Source organism: Stenella coeruleoalba, assembly GCF_951394435.1.
Source record: "Stenella coeruleoalba genome assembly, chromosome: 12".
NCBI classification, from domain to species: Eukaryota; Metazoa; Chordata; class Mammalia; order Artiodactyla; family Delphinidae; genus Stenella; species Stenella coeruleoalba.
Genome location: NC_137158.1, coordinates 27,723,918 through 27,744,970, shown reverse-complemented (window position 1 = coordinate 27,744,970; position 21,053 = coordinate 27,723,918). Strand labels below are relative to the sequence as shown.

At 33.2% G+C, this 21,053-nt stretch overlaps 1 long non-coding RNA gene across 3 annotated transcripts in view; it reads left to right on the top strand.

Moving 5' to 3' along the window:
• Positions 1-21,053, top strand: part of LOC307195200 — a 445,069-nt gene that overhangs the window by 403,726 nt on the left and 20,290 nt on the right. For all 3 annotated transcript variants that reach the window (XR_013830749.1, XR_013830750.1, XR_013830751.1), the window contains one exon: positions 5,633-5,707. This is a non-coding gene — a long non-coding RNA (uncharacterized lncRNA). The remainder of the gene's footprint in view (positions 1-5,632; positions 5,708-21,053) is intronic.

Below are 21,053 nucleotides of genomic sequence, written 5' to 3'. Positions count from 1 at the left end.
AGAAAACCCTTTGCTAAAATAGTCTTGTTTCAGTGTTGCTTCTAGAATATACAGTTTCAGTAGAGTCCATTGTATGATACCTGTGCTATATTTCCCTCACATTCTGTAAGCAAGATCAGAGTTCTGGAGAATGGGGAAGGGAAGGAAAAAGGGAAGAAATTGGGAAAAGCATTTAAATATAGGCCATAGAAGAGTAACATGAATGTCTCTGCTTTAATAACATTTCTAATAATGTTTAGCATTACAAAGTAGTTCATTTCATGAAGCATAAAGAAAGAATTAGAAATAAGTAAGCATCCTAATAATCATTGCTAACATTTATTGAATTCTATGCTACTCATAATTAACAATTTTAAAAATTAATTTCCACAAGAACTCCATGAATTTGGTTCTATAATTATATCCATTTTACAGAAGAAGGTAAAGCACAGAAAAGTAACATATTCATGGTCGTATCAATAGTAAATAATCAAATTTAGAGAGAGAGTCTGTTATCAGAGCCTGAAATTTTTAGTTTTCTACATTCTATAATCAATTAGCAAGAAATAAACATATCTATTTTCATCCTCTATCTAAAATAAAAGTATATCTACATTAAGATCTCAAAGAATTCAAATCATACTAAAATACTATATGTTACATAAATTATTTTGCAAACTATTTTTAATTTAATCATTTATCATAAACATTTTTACAAGAAATTAAATGTTTGTTTTATGGACTAAATAACATTCTGTAAGGATTTATAGCGGAGTTCCCCAGATTTTCTCAGTTTATGGGGCTATTAGTGTCTCAATATTTGTTTTTCACAGCACTTCGAGGAAAAATGGTTTTATTTATTAAGAAGAGGAACAAACAGCTTAATCAGTGTCTGTAGCCTAATAGCCTAATGCGATTTTGAAAAAGAATGCACATAAAATAGAGGAAAAATATTTCACTCCTAAGTAACCATAACTACTTATAAATGGGATGTCTGTACCTGCTGGGCACTGCCTACTCCTCAAACCTTGGAAATAGGTTGGATATCACAACATCATTTCTTTTTTCACATTAATTTTCACAGAGTACTTTCTTTTCTCCCTGGGACTGCCAAAAAAAACAGCTTTGTGAAGATATGTCATCACTGAAAGAATTGTAATCCATTCTAATGTTGAAACTATGAACTACATGAAACTAATGAAGCATACAATATCTGATAGCTGTCACATATTGTGCTTCTCCCTAACGTTTAAAATGTCCCTTGGACCCCTTTGGGGTTCACTACAGCACCCTGAGATGTACAGTTTGGAAACCACAGGCTTATGTTGAAATAACCATCACTGATACGCTCATGATTTTTATTTTGTAACTTACACAAGGCTCAGGAGATAGTTCATCCTTGTTCTGTGTAACCTCAACTGAGGAGGCTCAACTGAAACTGTTGGGTCTACTTGAAGATGACTTACTCTCTTGGCTAGGAAGTTGGTTCTGGCTTTAACTTAGAGATTGGGAGGTTTGCTTAGGCGGAGACTGCAGTAGTCTGCCACATGCGCAATTCCATGTGACTGCATGATGGCTATATTCCAAAAGACAGGAAGTGAAAGCTCCTTAAAGAGTAGCCCAGAACTGGCACATTATTTCCATCATATTCTGTTGGTCACAGAAGATACACGTGAAGTCTAGAATCAATGAAATGAAGAATTACACTGCACTTCTCAGGAGGGAGAGACAAATTTTTGGCCATCTTTAATCCACTATAGTTGGTATGAAATGTATCAAGCATATGATCCTGGCAATACTTTAGGGAGGAATGTAAAGCTTACTTAACTTAATATGCAGAGGATTGTATGTAAAACTCCATTTTAGTAGTAAGATCCTGAAAATACTATAGAGTATTTGAGAGTTGGTGTTTAATTCCAGGTTTTCTGAAAGAGTTTGTGTTCATCAATGTAAATGTTTAACCCATTATCTGTTTTTAAACAATTAGATTACCACTTGTACTGGTAAGGATTCTCCAGAGAAACAGAAGCAATAGGCTATATATGTATAAACATGGAAAATAAATGAAGAGATTATTTATAAGGAATTGGCTCATACAATTATAGAGGCTAAGCCCCAAGATCTGCAGTAGGCAAGTTGGAGGAGACCCAGGAGAACTGATGGTGTAATTCCTGTCTGAGTCTGAGTCTGAGTCCAAAGGCAGGGGAGCATTGATGTCCCAGCTCAAAGATAGGCAGAGAGAGTGAATTCTCCTTTACTCAGCCTTGTGTTCTGTGCAGATCTTCAACTAACTAGATGAAGCCCACCCTCAACAGGGAGAGCAATATGCTTTACTCAAGTCCACTGATTTAAATTTATTAACTTCATGCAGAAACACTCTATGGACACACCCTAAATAATGTTTAACCAAATATCTGGGCACCCCATTGTATAGTCAAGTTGACATAAAATTAACCTTCATACCCATATTTTTTATAATTGAAGATTGCAATGGATATCCTAGTGTAGGAGTATTTGTTCTTAGTCTTATTGTTTCTTAGGCTTAATTCCAGGAGAGAAATTGTTCTGTCCTAGGATCTAAAAACTTAAATGTTTTCTAGGCTTTGTTATGTTATCTGTAGCAGTGTGAGTGCCAGTTCCTTCACATAATCACTAACACCTGGATGTTTCCCTTTCACTTTTTAATCTTCATTCCCCCTGTCCAGTGAAATACAGGTATTAATACTTGGGATGAATAACTTGAGATTTTCAAGGAAAAAAAATATGATTTACGGAAAGAAGCATAAGCCAATATGTTACAGTGAGAAGTATATACCTCTGTTTTTTCGTTGTAACAAGAACCATAAATACTATCACTTTCCAGTGGCTGAGTTTTCCTCTTTGTGGTCTGGTTGACCTGTTTCTCTGCCCAAGTTTTGCTGTTGTTCTCCTGTCAGTCTTTGACAAAGTTCTTTGCTCCACAGTTTTAACCCTGTGTTAGTGGCTATTTAGTATCAGTGATGCTGCTAATACATTTGTAATGGATTTAAGAGTTAAGTTTAAGTGAAACTTTTAACATCTTAATTTAATAAAGCTCCTCTTCCTTCATTTATGCTTTGTGAAGATCTTTCTGTCCTATTTTGTTTTGTTTCATTTTGTTTTTGCAAATAGCATCTCTCCTCTAATGAAAGGCTCTTAAGGGAATCTTTGCCCTGAATTGGAATCAACATTATCTCCTATATGTCAGTGACAGACAGGGGTGCATTGTCTGCTCCCTTTGTTGGGGAAAGCAATTTCTCATCTCATTTCCAAGAAAGTTGACCCTCGATTGGGAAGTGACTTGGTACTTCCGGTATCACATCATTAAACATCTTCCTGGCAGCAAAAGTTTATGAATAATTGCATCTATCTAGTACAAACTAAATTTTATCCAGACTTCACTTATCCTAAATGGCATGATTAAACTTGATATATACAAATTAACAAACATAATAGCCAAATCCATATAGGTACTTCAGGTTTTATCTCAGTTTTCAAGTACTAATATCTAGCTTCATTCTCTTTGACTTAAAATTTGCTCTATGACCTGTGACTTTTTAAAAAAGCGGTTACCTGAATTAACACTGTCCATTGAAACCATGCCTTTGCTCTTTTATTTTACTAAGATACCATGTAATCATGGCTGCATTTTGCATAGTACAAAAAAGCAATTAAATATTATCTTTACAAATTCAAATGCCAAAAGATTAAATTATAAAACAGGAAGGATGGTATTACTTATTGTTCTCAACTCCACCCACATTTTGAGCTTCTTTTAATGATTGCCTAACATAATTGCCACCAGATTCATATTTTATTTTTTGCCCTTCTGAAGTTAAGTGAGGCTACTGTAATTGACTTCTGCATACCTGGGAAAGATGCTTGTCCTCAAGATATCACTTTTTTTTTTTTCTATTTTTAGTCAGCAATTTTTCTACCAGAAATCTTTTAAAAGAATAAGCAAATAGACAGACTTGTCAAATTATTTCTTAGAAATAATTATTTCTTATTATTTCCTCTTTTCTCCATCCAAAGAGGATGGAGACCTAAACGAGGTGTCATTTTCAAGTATGTATTCCAAAGAATGGAGACCTAAACGAGGTGTCATTTTCAAGTATGTATTCAAGTATGTCATTTATCAACTAATTCTCCACTTATTCCCAGATTTAATTAATGGAAGGAATACAAGCTAATATTTAAATTCCAGGTTCTATAGACAGAATCTCTCTGGTTCATTCTAATATAATCACATTGTGTGAAAAGCAATTGCCTATTATTGTATTTTTATTTATGTGAAAATTAATTAAGCAACTTATGCAAATAAAAAGGAACATAAATATAAAACGTATTTAAATGAATTTAATTAATTCTCATATGTAAGTAATTTTAGTTCTAGGAATTAACAAATAATACTCCTAACAATGCCTGTATGTATCTGATCACTAAAAAAGGAGATCTTTATACTCAATTTGTCCTTTTCTGTTTGGCTTATTAACCATATCAAGTTAACTTTAACTGCTGTTTCCAGAAGGTCACTTGTCACTTTGTAATCAAATATCCTATTAATTCACTACCAATGCAACATGGATCTATCTCCCAGGAAATGTGACTAAGTTCCAAGTGCTTTTTCTGGAATTAAAATATGCTATATTGTAAAACCTACCTCAAGAAAAATGAAAAAATTAATTAGTATTAAGAAATTTAGCTGTGAGAGAAAAAACGTTAATATACAAATAATTATTGTAATTATTTAAAACTAATAAAGTGGCATTTTCTGTTATTGAAAGTGAGTAGCAAATAAATAAATATAATAAATAAAATTTAAAACAAATACTATTTAAATGAGTTAAAACAGTACTAATTTTTAAATTTGTCAACAAAATGTAGGTACTTTATTACTCTTTTGTACTAGGGACTAAACTCTATTGATTTGTTTATTATTAATGCTGGTGTCTATAAATAAGAGTATGAAGTGATTTGTCAAAAATTATAAGTTCTAAAAAGACAGTGTGGCATCCATATACCAGGACATATGCTAAAGTGGTTAAAAGGGAGTTAGCATTACATAGTAAAAATTACAAAAACATTAGAGAAGAGACTCTAACTTCAAATCCCTTTTTACCCCTAACCAGCTCTTGATCATTATCATTCATGTAACGTTGCTGAAAGTCAGTTTCTTCAATAGCAAAATGGATATAATAATTGTTATCTTGAAGGATTGATAGAAGGATAAAATATAGAATGCATATAAAGTGCTTAGCACCATGTTTGACTCATGTCTGGGAGTCAATTCAGGATAATAATAATAATAGTAATTATTAGTAGTAATGATGAAAAAGAATACATATAATAGAGAAATATAGGTTGAGATGGCAGATAGTTAACTGAGCCTGGGGTCTGCTCCTATTCAAATACATATAAAAATATACAAAAAGTAAGAGTCTCAATGAAACAGGAATAAAGGATGAGAGATAACCATATTACTAGAAGCAATGAGGAACTTTATGCAATAGGGAAAAAGTGAATTAATAAAGTCATGGCTAACATAAAGTTTGTAAAACAATGTCACCAAAAAAAAAAAAAAAAAAGAAAGTGGAAAGTGGAAAATCAAGGTCAAACTTACTTCTACTTTCAGATCCAGTATTGAGCTGTATAAGATATACCAACCAGTGTGTTCAAACACCCTTCCATCACAGACATGTTTTCCAAGGTAACCACGGTTGTGATCCTTCTCTCACTTCTCTTCCCAGTGACAACTTTGCTATATCAATGTAAAGAATATGTAGATTGCCTATTTAATTCCTTCTTTGAAAGAGAGGAGTAAAGCTATTCAACAGCCAAGTTTAGAAGCAAAAGCTATTAATATTCTTGGTATTGTTGCTCTTATAATTTTCCTAAGAAGTGATGTGGGAAATAATCTCACAGATGGTCTGGGCAGAGATACTTTCTATGATTAACTTTGCTTGAATCATGTGCTTGTTCTTTGCCCAGTCATTGCGCAACACTGAGGAAGTATTCTGATTTTGTAGGCTGGCTGATAATTAGGATTTTTGAAGATAACATCAACTCCAACTAAATCTGTTTGCCAAAATCTTTATCGTAAATAGAGGTTCTTTTGCCAGAAGTAACTAAAAGTGCTGAGCAGGTAAAAAGAAGATTTCAGTACAAGAATTAAATAAATGTCCACTGTGTTTAGCAATGTGGAGGTTATTGGTGACCTTGGAGTTAATAGATTTGAGGAAATGAAAGCACAAGGGACAGTAGGGAAATAAAGACAGGTTGAATAAGAGGTAAAGAGACCAGGTAGTAGCTATGAGAAAAGAGGGATGAGCAGTTTTTCTAATGAAAAAAGGCTTAAGCTAGTTTAAAAGTTAATGGAAAGGATCTATTTGAGAGCAAGTGGCTGAAGGGTAAGAGCCAGAGGAGAGATTGGTCCTCAGTAGGGGAAGAGAGAGTTCCTCTATTTCAGTAGGAAAGAACAGGATGGGTGCCAATGTGGGTAAGTTTGCATGTTGATAGATCTGATGGCTACTGTTGTCATTGAGAAGTATAAGGCAAGATGAAGGGAAATGCAGTGGGTTGTTCAGATGCTTGAGGGAATTGGAGCTGGTTTGAAATGGTTATGATTGATGGTAAATATATGAATTATGCAGAAAATCATAACAATTGCTAGGGATGAGCTGAGTTTGATCATTGAGACTTTAAAGGGTTACAGTGTATGCATCCTTGTTGTGTGACTTTCTTCAGTAGGGTCGACTTCCCTTAATACAAGCAAAAATAAATACTGAAACAAAAGAATTGCATTCACCTAGGGTTAGACTTGCTGTTGAGGCAACAAAAGGAGAGGGTCAGTGAAGTCTGTGTGTTGTGAGAATGTTGGAATAATAAAAGTAGGATGTTAAGGTGGAGGAGAAAGGATCAGTAGCTAGGGATGCAAGGGGAGTGTGCATATCTTTTATTATTAATGGGAGAAAACAAGGTGGAGAGATCCTAGTCCAATCTGGCATAAGACCAGAAATGAAATAATGAAATAAGTAAGTATAAAATCAAATTGAAAATAAAATGAGATGCACTGATTATTTCAGTTAAGGCTATTTTAGTTATGATAATAAGGAGATAAATTGGATAAAAAAAACTAGAAGAAATTGAAAAAGGAAAAGTTGAAATGTTCATGAAGTGTATTCAAAAATAGTTTAATTTTTGCATATATTCAGATTAAATCAATGAAATGCTGGTTTATGACCCATAAGCTGGTAAAAGAATGAAATATAATATCCAGTGTTGGCAAATGAGGTCTTTAAACGAGCCCTTTCATATATTTGAAGTGGGAATAAATGGCTACATTTCAAGAGAACAATTTGCAATATGTATAAGAACTTAGATATGATCAGACCTTGACCAAAATACTGAATATCTAAAAATATGTGTTGAAGGATTTTGCAAGACTATATTAATAAAGATACCAATAAAATTTTACTTATAAAACCCAAACATTGCCACATGTTATAGAAGGTTATTTTATAAAATAGGAAAACATTGAAAATAAATTATCACAAATTGAATAGAAAAGAAGGTAATAGTTGTCACTGTCTTATAAGATTGTAAGTACTTCATTTTTCCTTCTGTATTTCAATATTCTTTAATTTTTTATATTTTGATATAGTATTTTCATAAAGAGAAAGAATTGAAAGTGTCCTAGAATCATAAGAGAGGGTAGTTAATATTTAATTTTAATATATAGAGTAAAAGGACATTTGTTATAGCATGTATATTAAGATATGGGGGGAAAAGCATATTTTAAATGCCACAGAACAAAAAAATTCTGCTATATGCTGTTTAAGAAATACACAGTCACACAACAGTAGAAGAATACACATTATTCTCAAATGCACACAGGTCATAATCCAGTATAGAACAAATGTTAGGTCACAAAACAAGTCTCAGTAAATTTAAGAAGATCAGAATCATACCAAGGATCTTTTCTGACCACAATGGAATGAAACCAGAAATCAATAATACAAGAAAACAGGAAAATTCACAAATATGTGGAAACTACCTAACACACTCTTGAACAAAGCTCTGGCTCAAAGAGGAAATCAGAGGAACATTTTTAAAATATCTCAAGAAATGAAAGTGAAAGAACAACTTACCATCCTTATGGAATGCAGCAAAGGCAGAGAACCAAGTTTATAGTGATAAATGTTTACATTAAAAATAAAGATCTCCAATAAACAATCTAACTTTACACCTCAAGGAAAAAGAAGAAAAAACTAAAGCCAAAGTTAATAAAAGGAAGGAAATAATATAGATTAGAGTAGAAATAAATACAGAATAGAAAAACAATTGAAAAAAATCAACAAAGCTAAGTTAGTTTTTTGAGGAAATAAATAAAATCAACAAATCCATAACTAGACTAAGAAAGAAAAAAGAGACTCAGTCAGAAATGGAAAAGGAGGTATTACAGCACATTTCTCAGAAATAAAAAGGATCATAAGGAGCAATTATAAACAATAATATGCAAATTGGCTAATCTAGAAGAAATTGATAAATTCCTAGAAATGTACAACCTACCAAGACTGAATCAAGAAGAAATAGAAAATCTGAATTGACCAATAATAAATAAGGAGATTAAAGTAGTTATCAAAACCTCCCAAGGAAGAAAAGCCCAGGACCAGATGGCTTCAAGGCTGAGTTCTACCATTCAAAGAAGAATTAATACCAATGTTCTTGAATTCTTTCAAAAAATAGAAGTAGAGGGATTAATCCAAATTCGTGAGACCAGCATCACCCTGATACCAAAGCCAGACAAAAATACTGCAAGAAAGGAAAGTTAAGGCCAAATCCTTGTTGAACATTGATGCAAAAATTCTCAATAAAATATTTACAAACAAAATTCAACAACACATTAAAAAAATTACATACCAAGGTGGGTTTAACATACACAAATCAATCAGTGAGATACAGTACATTAACAGAATGAAAGATAAAATCCACAGCATCATCTCAATAGATGCAGAAAAGGCATCCATTTGTTGTTGACAAAACAACATCCATTAATGATAAACCCTCTCAACAAAATAGATATAAAAGGAAATGTCCTCAACAAAATAAAGGCAACTTATGAAAAGCCCACAGCTGACATCATAATCAATGGGGAAGAACAGAAAATTTTTCCTTTAAGATCTGGTACAAGGTAAGAATCCCACTCTCACCACTTTTAATCAACATAGTACTAGAATGATTAGAAAGAGCAATCAAGCAAGAAAAAGAAATAAAAATAATCCAAAGCAGAAAGGAAGAAGTAAAATTGTGCCTGTTTACAGATGCCATGATCCTGTATGTAGACCACCCTAAACACACCACTAAAAATGTTAGAACTAATGAAAGAATTCCTTAAAGCTGCAGGATGCAAAGTCAACATAAAAAATAAGATGAATTTCTTTACACCAACAACAATCCATCCAAAAAGGAAATCAAGAAAACAATCCCATTTGTGATAGCATCAAAAAAGAATAAAATACTTAGGAATGAATTTAACCAAGGAGGTGAAATACCTATACACTGAAAACTATTAAGCATTGATGAAGGAAATCAAAGTCACAAATAATTGGAAAGATATCCCATGTTCATGAATTGGAAGAATTAATATTGTTAAAGTGTCCATATATTCAAAGCAAGGTACAGATTCAATTCAATCTCTATCAAAAATTTAATGGCATTTTTCACAGAAATAGAAAAAACAATTCTAAAATTTGTCTGGAACCACAAAAAAACTGAATATTCAAAGCAATCTTGAGAAAGAAGAGACTTGGAAGCATCACACTTTTGTTTTAAAAATATATTTATTACAAAGCTATAGTAATCAAAACAGTATGATATGAAAACAAATAGAACATTGGAATAAAACAGAGAGTAAGGAAGTAAACCTTTACAGTTAACTAATCTTTTTTTTTTTTTTTTTTTTTTTTTTTTTGTGCGGTACACGGGCCTCTCACTGTTGTGGCCTCTCCCGTTGTGGAGCACAGGCTCCGGACGCGCAGGCTCAGCGGCCATGGCTCACGGGCCCAGCTGCTCCACGGCATGTGGGATCTTCCCGGACCTGGGCACGAACCCGTGTCCCCTGCATCGGCAGGCGGACTCTGAACCACTGCGCCACCAGGGAAGCCACCAGTTAACTAATTTTTGACAAGGGTGCCAAAAATACAAAATGGGGAAAGGATAATCTCTTCAATAAATGGTGGCAGAAAAACTGAATATCCACCTGCAAAAGAATGAAATTTGACCCTTAACTTACACCATACATAAAAATCAACTCAGTGGATTAAAGACTTAAAAGTAAGATCTGAAGCTCATAATACTCATAGAAGAAACACAGGGAAAAATTTCCTTAACGTTAATTTTTTTTAACGTTAAGAGGTTGACCTTTTTAATATACTCTGCAGATATATTAATTTTTCTCAACAAATAAAAAGCATCTACAATTTTCTTAGAAAAAGACAATATGATTTTTACCAAAGGAAAAGATAATGGATAGGAGACCCGCCTGTGAAAGTTGCTCAGATTCACTAATAATTAAGGATATACAAATTAAGCAATGATATGATTTTTTGTCTACTACATTGGCAAAAATTTCAAAGCATTATAACATCCAACTTAACTACCAGAATGTATAAGACAGTTGTTCATCAGTATGTATGTCTTCATCTTCACTACTTGGTTTCACATTGTTCTCCCAAAATATGTACTCCCACAGTCAGTGTACAAGAAAGCCCATTATCACCAACATATGACGTTATCAGGCTTCAAAAATTTTATCACGTGTATGACTAGTGGAATAATAATTTATTCATTTTTAATTTGTATGACTCTGATTACCAGCGAGTTTGAGCATATTTCATATGTGTATAAAATAACCTGCTTTTCTACATTTAAATTACCTGTTTATGTCCTTTTCTCACTTTGCAATTGTGTTGTTTGTAATTTCTTTATTAATTTGAAGGTGTATTCTTTTAAAACACCACTCATATCTCCAGCACTGGAGCTTTGCAACATTTCTTCTGTCTGCCTAAACAGTGGGTATGTGAAAAACTAACTTCAAATTTAAGTCTTCACTCAGTTGGAAGGTTCTCAGAAAAGGCTTGCCCTGACCATTAGACCTAAAATTGCAATTCATCTTCCAGTCTCCATACTACCAATTCTCATTACTAGTTTGCTTTTCTCCCCACATATCATTTATTGTCTGTAGTCTCTCTTAGCTAAAATGTAAACTCTCAAAAGGTTGAGATCTCTTTTTCTTGTGTTCATCAATATGTCTCAAGAGCTTACAACAGTTCTTGACATAAAACAGGCACTTAATATTTAAGTTTTAAAATGATAAATGAAGTAAAGACTCACTTATGTATCTAGGTGCTATTCTTTTGCCTATTTCATGTGTTGTACACTCTCCTGTGCACTCCTTAGCATGTTTTGTAACTTTGTATATGGTAGACTTTCTTGTATGAAGTTTTCTATTTTAATGTAAACAAATCAAACTTATTTCTAATGGTTTGTGTTTTCATATCCTGTTTCATGAATCTGTCACTGCTTGTGCTTTAAATTTTAGCTTTTTATGTCCATCCTTAACAGTTTAGATTTTTTTCAACTTTTAGTTATTTCACATATATGTAATACATGGCCGTGGATCTATTTTCTCATATAGCCAAATTTTGCTAGGGCAGTTTTTGAAGAATCTATCCTTTCTCCACTGAGTTCTTTCCACCTCTGTCATATTTGTTTCCATATATATGAGGGTTTGTTTCTCAACTCTTTATTTTGTCCAATTTGTCTGTTTTTCTATACTTTTATACTCGTATTCTGCAAATATTGACATATATATTTTTCTCTTCCCATATGTTTGTATTGGCTTCTATTAAATCTTGAGCATTTTCGCATGTTATTTTGTGGATGCAGAGTATATATGTATATACACTTATATGCATATATGTGTATAATACCTAACTCTACTACTTGTAATACTAATATTGTAGATTATCAGCCTAATATTCTTAATTAGCACCTTACTTCATATTTAGAGGTAATGCTCTAACAATTTGAGAGGGCTTCAATCTGAAGATATTCTGCATGTATTTACTCTTTTAGATGTAAAATAAGAGAAGGTACAGCATGGCAAAATGAATGATACTTTTGTTTACAGCACATAACGAGTGGATATTCTGCATTTTTTATTTGAAAATGTCCTAAAATATATGAGCAATTTAAATCACCCAATGATTAGAAGAATAATTATTCCTACTATAAAGGAATGCTAAAATGAAGGAATATGAAATCTCTTAGGAGAAGAGATATGATCAAACAGGAATATTGCATTCATAATGGTAATTCTTCTGAAATCATTATTTGAGAAATGTTTTCACACCAGTTACTAAATGGATTATTGATTATAAAATGACTTAAATGGTTTTCAGAGTTGATCAATTGGTGATACAACCACATAACATTCAGACAAGGACCACTGTTTTCAGGCTTATGCTTTTCTAATTTAGAGAGAAATCAGGATCAAAGTTTCTGTTCAATATTTAGTTATAAACATAACATATGTAAACTGCTACCATATTAATAGCACAGCCAGTCATTTAGTAAACAAATTAAAGCACCTATTTGATGCAGGAAGTGTACTAGACCCTGTGTTTCACAGTGGTAAACAAGAGAGCAGGCGCTTGGCTCTGACAGTTTAGAGAGAAATGTAGAAAATGAAGGGGGATTATATCAGTGAGATGGGGTGTAAGATCGTGAATAAGAACCGAACCTCAAGCACCAGACATTCTGTACTCTAATCCTGGCTCTACCACTAATTAACTGTGTGACCTCAGGCCATTTATTTAACCTCTCTGTGTCTCCATTTTCAGTCAGTAATCAAGAGAAAGTAATAGTGCTAACCAATTGAGTTGTGAGGTTCAAAGGACTTATGCAAATTATAGCATAGTATATAACATAGAGTATATAGTATGAGATAACGATTTTAACATTATTTTTCTCATCATTATCATTTTTATTGCAATGACCTAGATATGACCTTATTTGGAAATGTCTCTGCTGATACAGTTGAGTTAAAATGAGGTCATACTGAATTAAGGTGAGCAGGCCCTAAATCCAATGGCTAATGGCCTTATAAAGGAAGAAAGATTGGAAGCACAGAGAAATACAGGGGAGGAGGGCATCTGACAGTGGAGGCAAGGATTAAAGTGATACGTCTATAAGCCAAGGAATGCTCAGGATTGATGGCAAGGACCAAAAGTTAGGAGAGAGGCATGGAACAAATTCTCCCCCAGAGCCTGAAGAGGGAGCATAGCCCTGCAGGTTTGGGACTTTGAGCACCTACACCGTGAGAGAATTAAGATTTGTTTTAAGCCATCCAATGTGTGGTGATTAGTTACAGCTAATAGAGAAAAGTAATACAAGTTGCAGTTGTTATTATTCAATTTAAAGGCAAAGAAACCAAAGCACAGTGGAATTAATGACCTGCTCCAAGGTATACAATTAGAAAGTGATGAAGCTGGGCTTCTAGTCTTATGCTGTTTGATTTAAGAGCATTCATTTTAACCATTTTGCATTCTTCCTATACTGATACATAATCCTAATACCTGCTTTGTAGTCAATATTTATTGCAATGCTGTTACATGCCAAGTACCACTCTAAACGTTAGAAATCTAAAAGTAAACAAAACTGAGAAAAGCAACAGTTTGGTCTAGTGAAGAGAGTCAAATAATTATGAAAAATATTTATTATTTCAAATATTAATGTTGTTAAAGAGAAAATAAAATAAGTAATAGGGATAGGGAGTTCTTATTGGGCAGTGGTAGGGAATCTGGAGTTTTAAGTTGGGTAATTAGGAAAAATGTCTCTCTTCACATGACATTGGAGTGAAATACTGAGTAAAGGGGTGTAAGCATGTCCAAATCTGGAGTAACAGAGTCCCAGATCAAGTGAAAAACAAGTGTAAATGTCCTAAGGTACAGGTATGACTGAGTATTTAAAGAATTACAAGGAAGCCATTGTGGATGGAGTGGGAGATAATGAATAGTAGGCAGGGAACTCTATTCAATACTCTGTAATGACCTATATGGGAAAAGAATCTAAAAAAAGAGTGGATATAAATATATATGTATAACTGATTCACTTTGCTGTACAGCAAAAACTAACACAACATTGTAAATCAACTATGCTCCAATAAAAATTTTTTAAAAAAAGAACAACAACAAAAAAAATAATGAATAATAGGAGTTGTGGTTGGAGAGGAGTTAAAGGAAAAGGTTTAACCTGATATATATATATATATATATATATATATATATATATATTGACCTGTGGTGTGTTTTATAGATAGATATATAGATGATAGATAAATATATGTAAATACATGAGATAAGCATAAGTTTATGCGAATGACGATTAAGAGAAAATAAAAGAGATCCACAGGCTGCATTGATCTGGAAGAAACGTTTATTCTTCTACAAGCACGTCTTATATGTCAAGAGAAATGGCAACTCAACATATGTATGAATAATCTTTGTATAAAGTTTTATCTAGAATTATTACAAGGAGAAAAAGCTGCTTCTTGTAATACATACTACTTATGTTTTCAAAAACACTTGGTTCATAAATTTATTTCATCAACTTCTTAAAGGGTTCAAGACAAAAATTTAACATAGCTTTATAAAGATCACTATGTATGGTGAGAATCATAAGGCTGAAGAAATGAATAAATTATTGCATTGTTTCTTCCTTTTAATGATTCAACCCATGTTGATAATTGTAGTTCTCCTACGTAGGATTGGGTGGCCTATTAGCCTAATTGCTGACATTGGTTGTCTACCTTTTGCCTTCATGTTTAGTCAGTATCTTGATACTGGTAGGTGCATCAACTTCTTATAATAGGCTATATCCTTTAAGTAATAATATAATATTTAATGTTCTTTGACATTCAATTTATCTTTCAAATGTTGAACCTGCATATCTTTGTGTCACTTGTGGGGAAGGTCAGAAGTAGGGTCTGTGATTATGAAGTATAGAAAAGCCAATGAGTTGGTGTAAGATTAGAGTTATAAGCTTGGCATTCTTCACCTAATCAGCTACTGCACAGATATGTTTCTAATTAACATTGTACTATTAATACCTACTATATAGAAGTAGTAAGGAGTATTTCATATGAATTGAGTACAGTTTTCTATATTTTATCGGTGACCTAGAAGAATAAATGAGTGGGTTGTCTAGCCCTTTAGAGAAGAAGATTATAATTCAAATTGACCTTGACAAGTTGGAAGAGTAGTCAGAAATAATGAAAATCCTGAGGTCAGGTATAAAGCAGGAACTACAGTAAGGAGAAACATGATACATACAAGACAGGGAATGACTAGTTAGGCATGATTGTGTCAGGAAAGTACCTAGAGATCACAGGGGACATGAATTGAACATAATTCAGCTCAGTAGCATTATTTTAGAGGTTTCGACACATAATACTGAAATGTGCTATAAAAAGCTGCTATTCTGAAGAAAAATTATTAAGATAAAACTTCATCTACATTTTACACTGATTAGTTTAAAACTCAAACAGTGTGTCAGCTTTTGCACAACTGAAATCTGGAGAATTTGTAGATGGCCCAAAAGACAGAAGTAAGATTGTGTGATTAGAAAACTGTAATTTCAAAGAAGTAGTAACATTATTTGAAATGTGTGATTATAAAGGAGATATAAGGAGTGATTTCACAACTGCCTTGAAGTATACAAGTGGAGATTTTCAGAAGTGTTGACCAACTACTCTTGAGCTTCTTTGCAGCCAAAATTCTTATTAAAATTTCAGGAGGGATGATATAAATTGATAGGGGAAAATCACAGTCTAAAAGAGAGAATATAACCTGACATGGACTAGAAAGATATTTTTAATATTTCACTTTCTGAGAATCAAAGTATGGATTCATGCTTTTAGATAATCGAGTGTGAATAGCAGATACTCCCACCCCATTTCCTTCCTCACTCCAATTCTAGTCATATATAGTTTAGATTCCAACTACACCAGTACATATTTTGTTTGCGTTTTTACAGTAGTAGTTGGTATAGCATTACTATTAATTTACCAAAAAAATGCATGAAAAAGGTAGGTTGAAATTTATGTTCCAAATCCAATCTTTACTTTGTTGTATGAATTATCTAGTTAATACTTTTCATGTTCACTCTTCCACTGCTCAATATTGACATCATGGGAAGGTATAGTTTATGTGGATACAGATAAATTACTTCACTGATATGATTTAAGTGACACCAAAAATGTGCCTAAAAATATCTGCTCCATAGCATTCTGCTGGTTTGTGCTTATGTTAAAATTTTTCATGATAAACATCATACCTTCAGGCACTTATTGAAAAGATTTCATATTTTAAGTGGGCCAAAAAAATATACTAAGAGGTCTAATGTACTTAGCTAGCTTTGACTTTGACATACATAATTTTCTTCCAGATTAAATGTGTACTTTCCATTGTTCCCACTAGCTCCAACAGTCACAGGGTTTGAGGAATGGGTTGGTGAAGAGATAATAGCTGGTGGGTAGAGGAGGAGAGAGTAAGGTCTATCTTGAGAGTATTGGATCCTGCCCATGTTAAGGGCACAGAGCCCTGGAAGCACAGGCACATGGACAACAACAAGGCAGTAGGGATGGGACTTCCCCAAGCAGAGCTATAAAGTATCTGAAAATGTGAATTGGAGGAGTCATAATCTATCCCCGATTTCAATGTTTTGCTAAGCACCAGCCATTCCTAAAGCTTTGTTATAGACACACCATGGGTTACCAGTGCAACATTTTATTTTTCCAAAAAATGTTGGTAGAACATCAGTTTTATCTAATATTAACATTTTGAATGTTTTGGAGAGCTCACGTTTGTGACTTCCTCAATGAGTTCTAAGGGAAGAAATAAGTATAAAGCAAGGTGAAATATGTTCTTGAATATGCTACTTTGAAGCATATAAATTACTGATGTTTTCATAATAAATTGTAGTTAGATCAGTGTTGAGAACTGAAATCATCCCAGTCTTCTATTTCATTCTAAAGCAATTATACTTCCTTGCCTTAAAACTTTTTTAAAGGTAATCAAATAAAAATTACATTCAAAAAAGGGTTTTGCCTGAATTACAAAAAGCATATTATAATCATTTTGGGGTCTTCTACATAATCCTCAGGAATATCAGCCTCATGATAACTGAATAATTCAAAAACACCATATACTCAATTTCTCCTCACAGATTATTAATCTTCCTAGCACTAGATTTATTGATCACCTATTCAGTCATTCTTCACATACTTCATAAATCAAAAGCATGAGTGAGGAAGAAATTAATTTAAATATTCATACCAGAGGCATTCAGTGTTTATGTGTGTATATTCATTTCTAACTTTTAGCCCATACTTTGTTGCCTTTAAGGAGCTTAATGTATATAGGGATAGCAGATCCATAAAGCAAAAATTATATTGGAGAATAGTAGAAGATGTTTGTGGTTAACAAAAGAAGTGGTGTAAAATCAAACCAAGTAATCATGGAAAACCTCGCAGAAGAAATGCTTTACACACCTGCAACAGCTAAGCTGCACAAACCATGCCCCAATCATTCCAGTCATGCCTTTGCTTCTACTGTCCCTTTTGCTTTTCCATTGTCACCCGAATGACTGCTCTTTTTCCGTTAAAATTGAGTTCAGGTGGGATTAAGAGACATTTAAGCTAATATTCTTATAAGCAGTTAGATAGGTGAGTCTGTACCTCAGTGGAGATGTTTGTGCTAGAGATAGGTGAGAGTCATTCATATCCTTATTACCCTTCTCCCGATAAGAGATTATGAAGTGACAAAATCCATCCCCACACCTTCCAGTCTCATTTCCATGGGATGACCTCTTTAGGTTTCTATTTTTTGTTCTTCTGGTAGTTACCTCCATAATTCTAAATATTTTGGTATTTTGTCTTTTCTTGATTCATGTACTCAAGATAGGATCTATTGATTCTCTAATATGAAAGATGAGATTTTAAACTCACATTAACCCCTGTTATATAAATCACCTATTTCTAAATTCAAAATAGTATCTAAGGTCATTGTATAGATTTTTTAAAAATGGGAACTCATTTTCAAATTTAGAAGCATTTGTTTATTCCTCATTTCTTACTGAACTATGTAGAGACATGTGATTTTGAAATTCCAGGTCTTTTAATACCCAGGTCAATTGATTTAGCCAGAATTCACCACCACTCCACATTCAACACTTCTCCAAGGGTTGTTTTGTTGCTGAACAAATGTTTCCACTGCTTTGCCTTTTCTCATAACACTCCGCTTCCATTGGCCTCCCCCTGTTGGGTTCTGACACATTCTTCCAGGTCTAGATCTCATGTTATTTCCTTTGGCAAACTTAATATCTCCCACTGGAAGTCAATTCTCTTACTTTTTAGTCCTCATAGACTTTTTTGAACCTTATTGATAATCCTATTATCTGCTTTAGTTCCTAATTATTTTGGAATTTAATTTTTTTCTTAAGTAAGTTGTAAGCTCCTTGGAATCAAGAACCGGGTTGTCTATATAATTTTGTCACCTAGAGTGGCCTGGTGTAATACACCTCATATATTGGTTGATTAATGAATATTATTTTACTACTGAATAAATACATGTATGAATATTAGGGTCTTCCTAACATTCAAAGAAACTCTCAATTCTTACTTGACTACACGATGTAGGTTACCTACAAAAAGTATATTGTCCGAAAAATATATTACTAAAGGAGAAAGAGTACAGGTATTATTTGATAGACCCACTACTAGTTCATAATCACTATTTACATTTGATAGAGTTTCAAAAACTCAAGGATATTTATTAAATCTTGAATGTTTGGGGCTCTGATTATCAGAATAATTGCACCTTCCTCAGTGCCTTAAGGGAAAGATAAAAATTTTCAGAACAGTTTCATTTATGTCTCCCATGTTTGAGTTTCAGGGAGAGGCAAACGTAGGTCATTATTGGTGGAAAAATAAAATTTCTCATTTGAGTCAGGAGCCGTATTATTCAACTAGATTTCTTTCACTGGAAGAAAAGTAAAATTCAGTGTATACATTTAAGTTTTTTCTTTCTGATTAGAAAATATAGAAAGGCATCACACATACTCTATCTCTTAATTTTAGCAAATTATTATATAATGAGCATGTTACAAAAGACAAAATTTGGAAATCTTTGGAATTGGATAGAAATTCAAAAGAAACAGAATGATCATAAGGAAAGAGATAAAGGTTAAAGTGAGAGAAAAAGTGGAAGGGAGAAATAAAGGCAACATAGGGAGCATGGATTGCTCTAGTGTATGTCCTAGGTCTGATTTCCTCCCTCAGGTCTTTTGTCATTCAGAACACTTGGAAATTAAGCATTCAGGATGCCTACCAGAGGCTTTCGAAGCCATAGGGAGTGCTGCAGGAAGGCAGGAAGGAGGATGGTAATATTTTGCAAAGAGTCATGATGTGTACGTTTCATTTTTCATCTGGAAAATACTTCATCAAAAATCATGGAGTGGGAAGTTACTATGAAAGAACACTGGACAGATATGCTAAGCCTCAGAGAAGCCTGCTACTCTCTTATAAAACTCAGAATTGACTAACTCCTTCAACCCAGACAGGGAGGAGTCTATCATATTCCCTGACTTATCCCTAAGTCTCCCCCTTGAAAGGCAAGATCCAGGGAAGCCCATTAGCTGAGGAAGCTGGGCAGTGAAGGTTCTGTTTCCTCACCTCACCACACGTTGTGCACTGAGTGAACTGACCTCAATCTCATATCCCTAATCATCCTATACAGAAAATCAAAAGGTATCATGGGAGATAATGCCGAAATTCCAAGTTTGATTTTTCTAGTTAGAGATACATGTCAATGGAACTAAGAGCAGATTTAGATGATGAGGCTTTGAAAAATCTAAAAAAACACTCTGTGACATATTATCTTTAATTGGCTTAAATTAAAACATGACTTTTTAATTTTACTCATAGGTTTTTAATTAAAAGCCAGCTATATCCAGTTTCTAAATAATGTGTGAGTATATTTTTAGATAATTTTAAAAATTAATAAATTGCTACCAAATATAATTTTGATATGCATGATGTGTGCCAATCAATAACCAAAGGCCACAGGAGTGTCACTCTAAGAATATGTAAAGGGAAAGATGATGTCACATCACAAACAAGTGATAACTATTTGGCTCAATTTGAATGAATAAATGAATCAATGAACACTCCTTGTTTTATGTAGCACTTTTCATCATTTCCTCCCAGAGGATATTCAGTCACCTCACCCTGAAACATGAGAGTTTTTCTGGATTCCTCCCTTTCCTTTGGCTTCCATACTAAACAGGCCTCTTCAGTGCTGTTGGTGTGTCCTAATGAATATCTCTGGAATTTGTATTTTTCCATTTCCATTGCTAGTGCTCACTCCAGTCCCTTAGTTTTTAAAATTAAATTATTATAATAGTATGCTTCCTGATCTTGCTATTTCTAATATTTGCCCATGTCCATCTTGGGCCAACAGTCAAATGGTAGTGTCTGTGCATGCGTGTATAGAAAAAAAGAAATAAAATTCTAAAAAGCACTGGAATGATATACATTGAAATGCTATGTGAATGATAGGATTTATATGACTTGTATTCTCTTCCTTGTACTTTTTTTATACACTGCAAGTTTTCAAAAATAATTACAAAATTTTCACAGAGAAAAATATTATTACAAGTGAATTATCTCTCTTATTAAATTTCATCAGACACTTACTCATTTGTGGTTATTCAGTGGCTCACAATTGTTTACACATGCAGTAAAAATTTCCTAATGTGAAGTACAAAATACTTTCAGATATGATTACTTCCTATATTTTGGCTACATTTTGGGAAGGTTAAACATGTAATTTATTGTCCAAACCAAGACAGTTTTAATAGTGAAAATGAATCCTGGCTAAATAGATAAAAGATACCCCTAATTGTTTTGTTTTATTTCTTTTCTGTGTATGTGG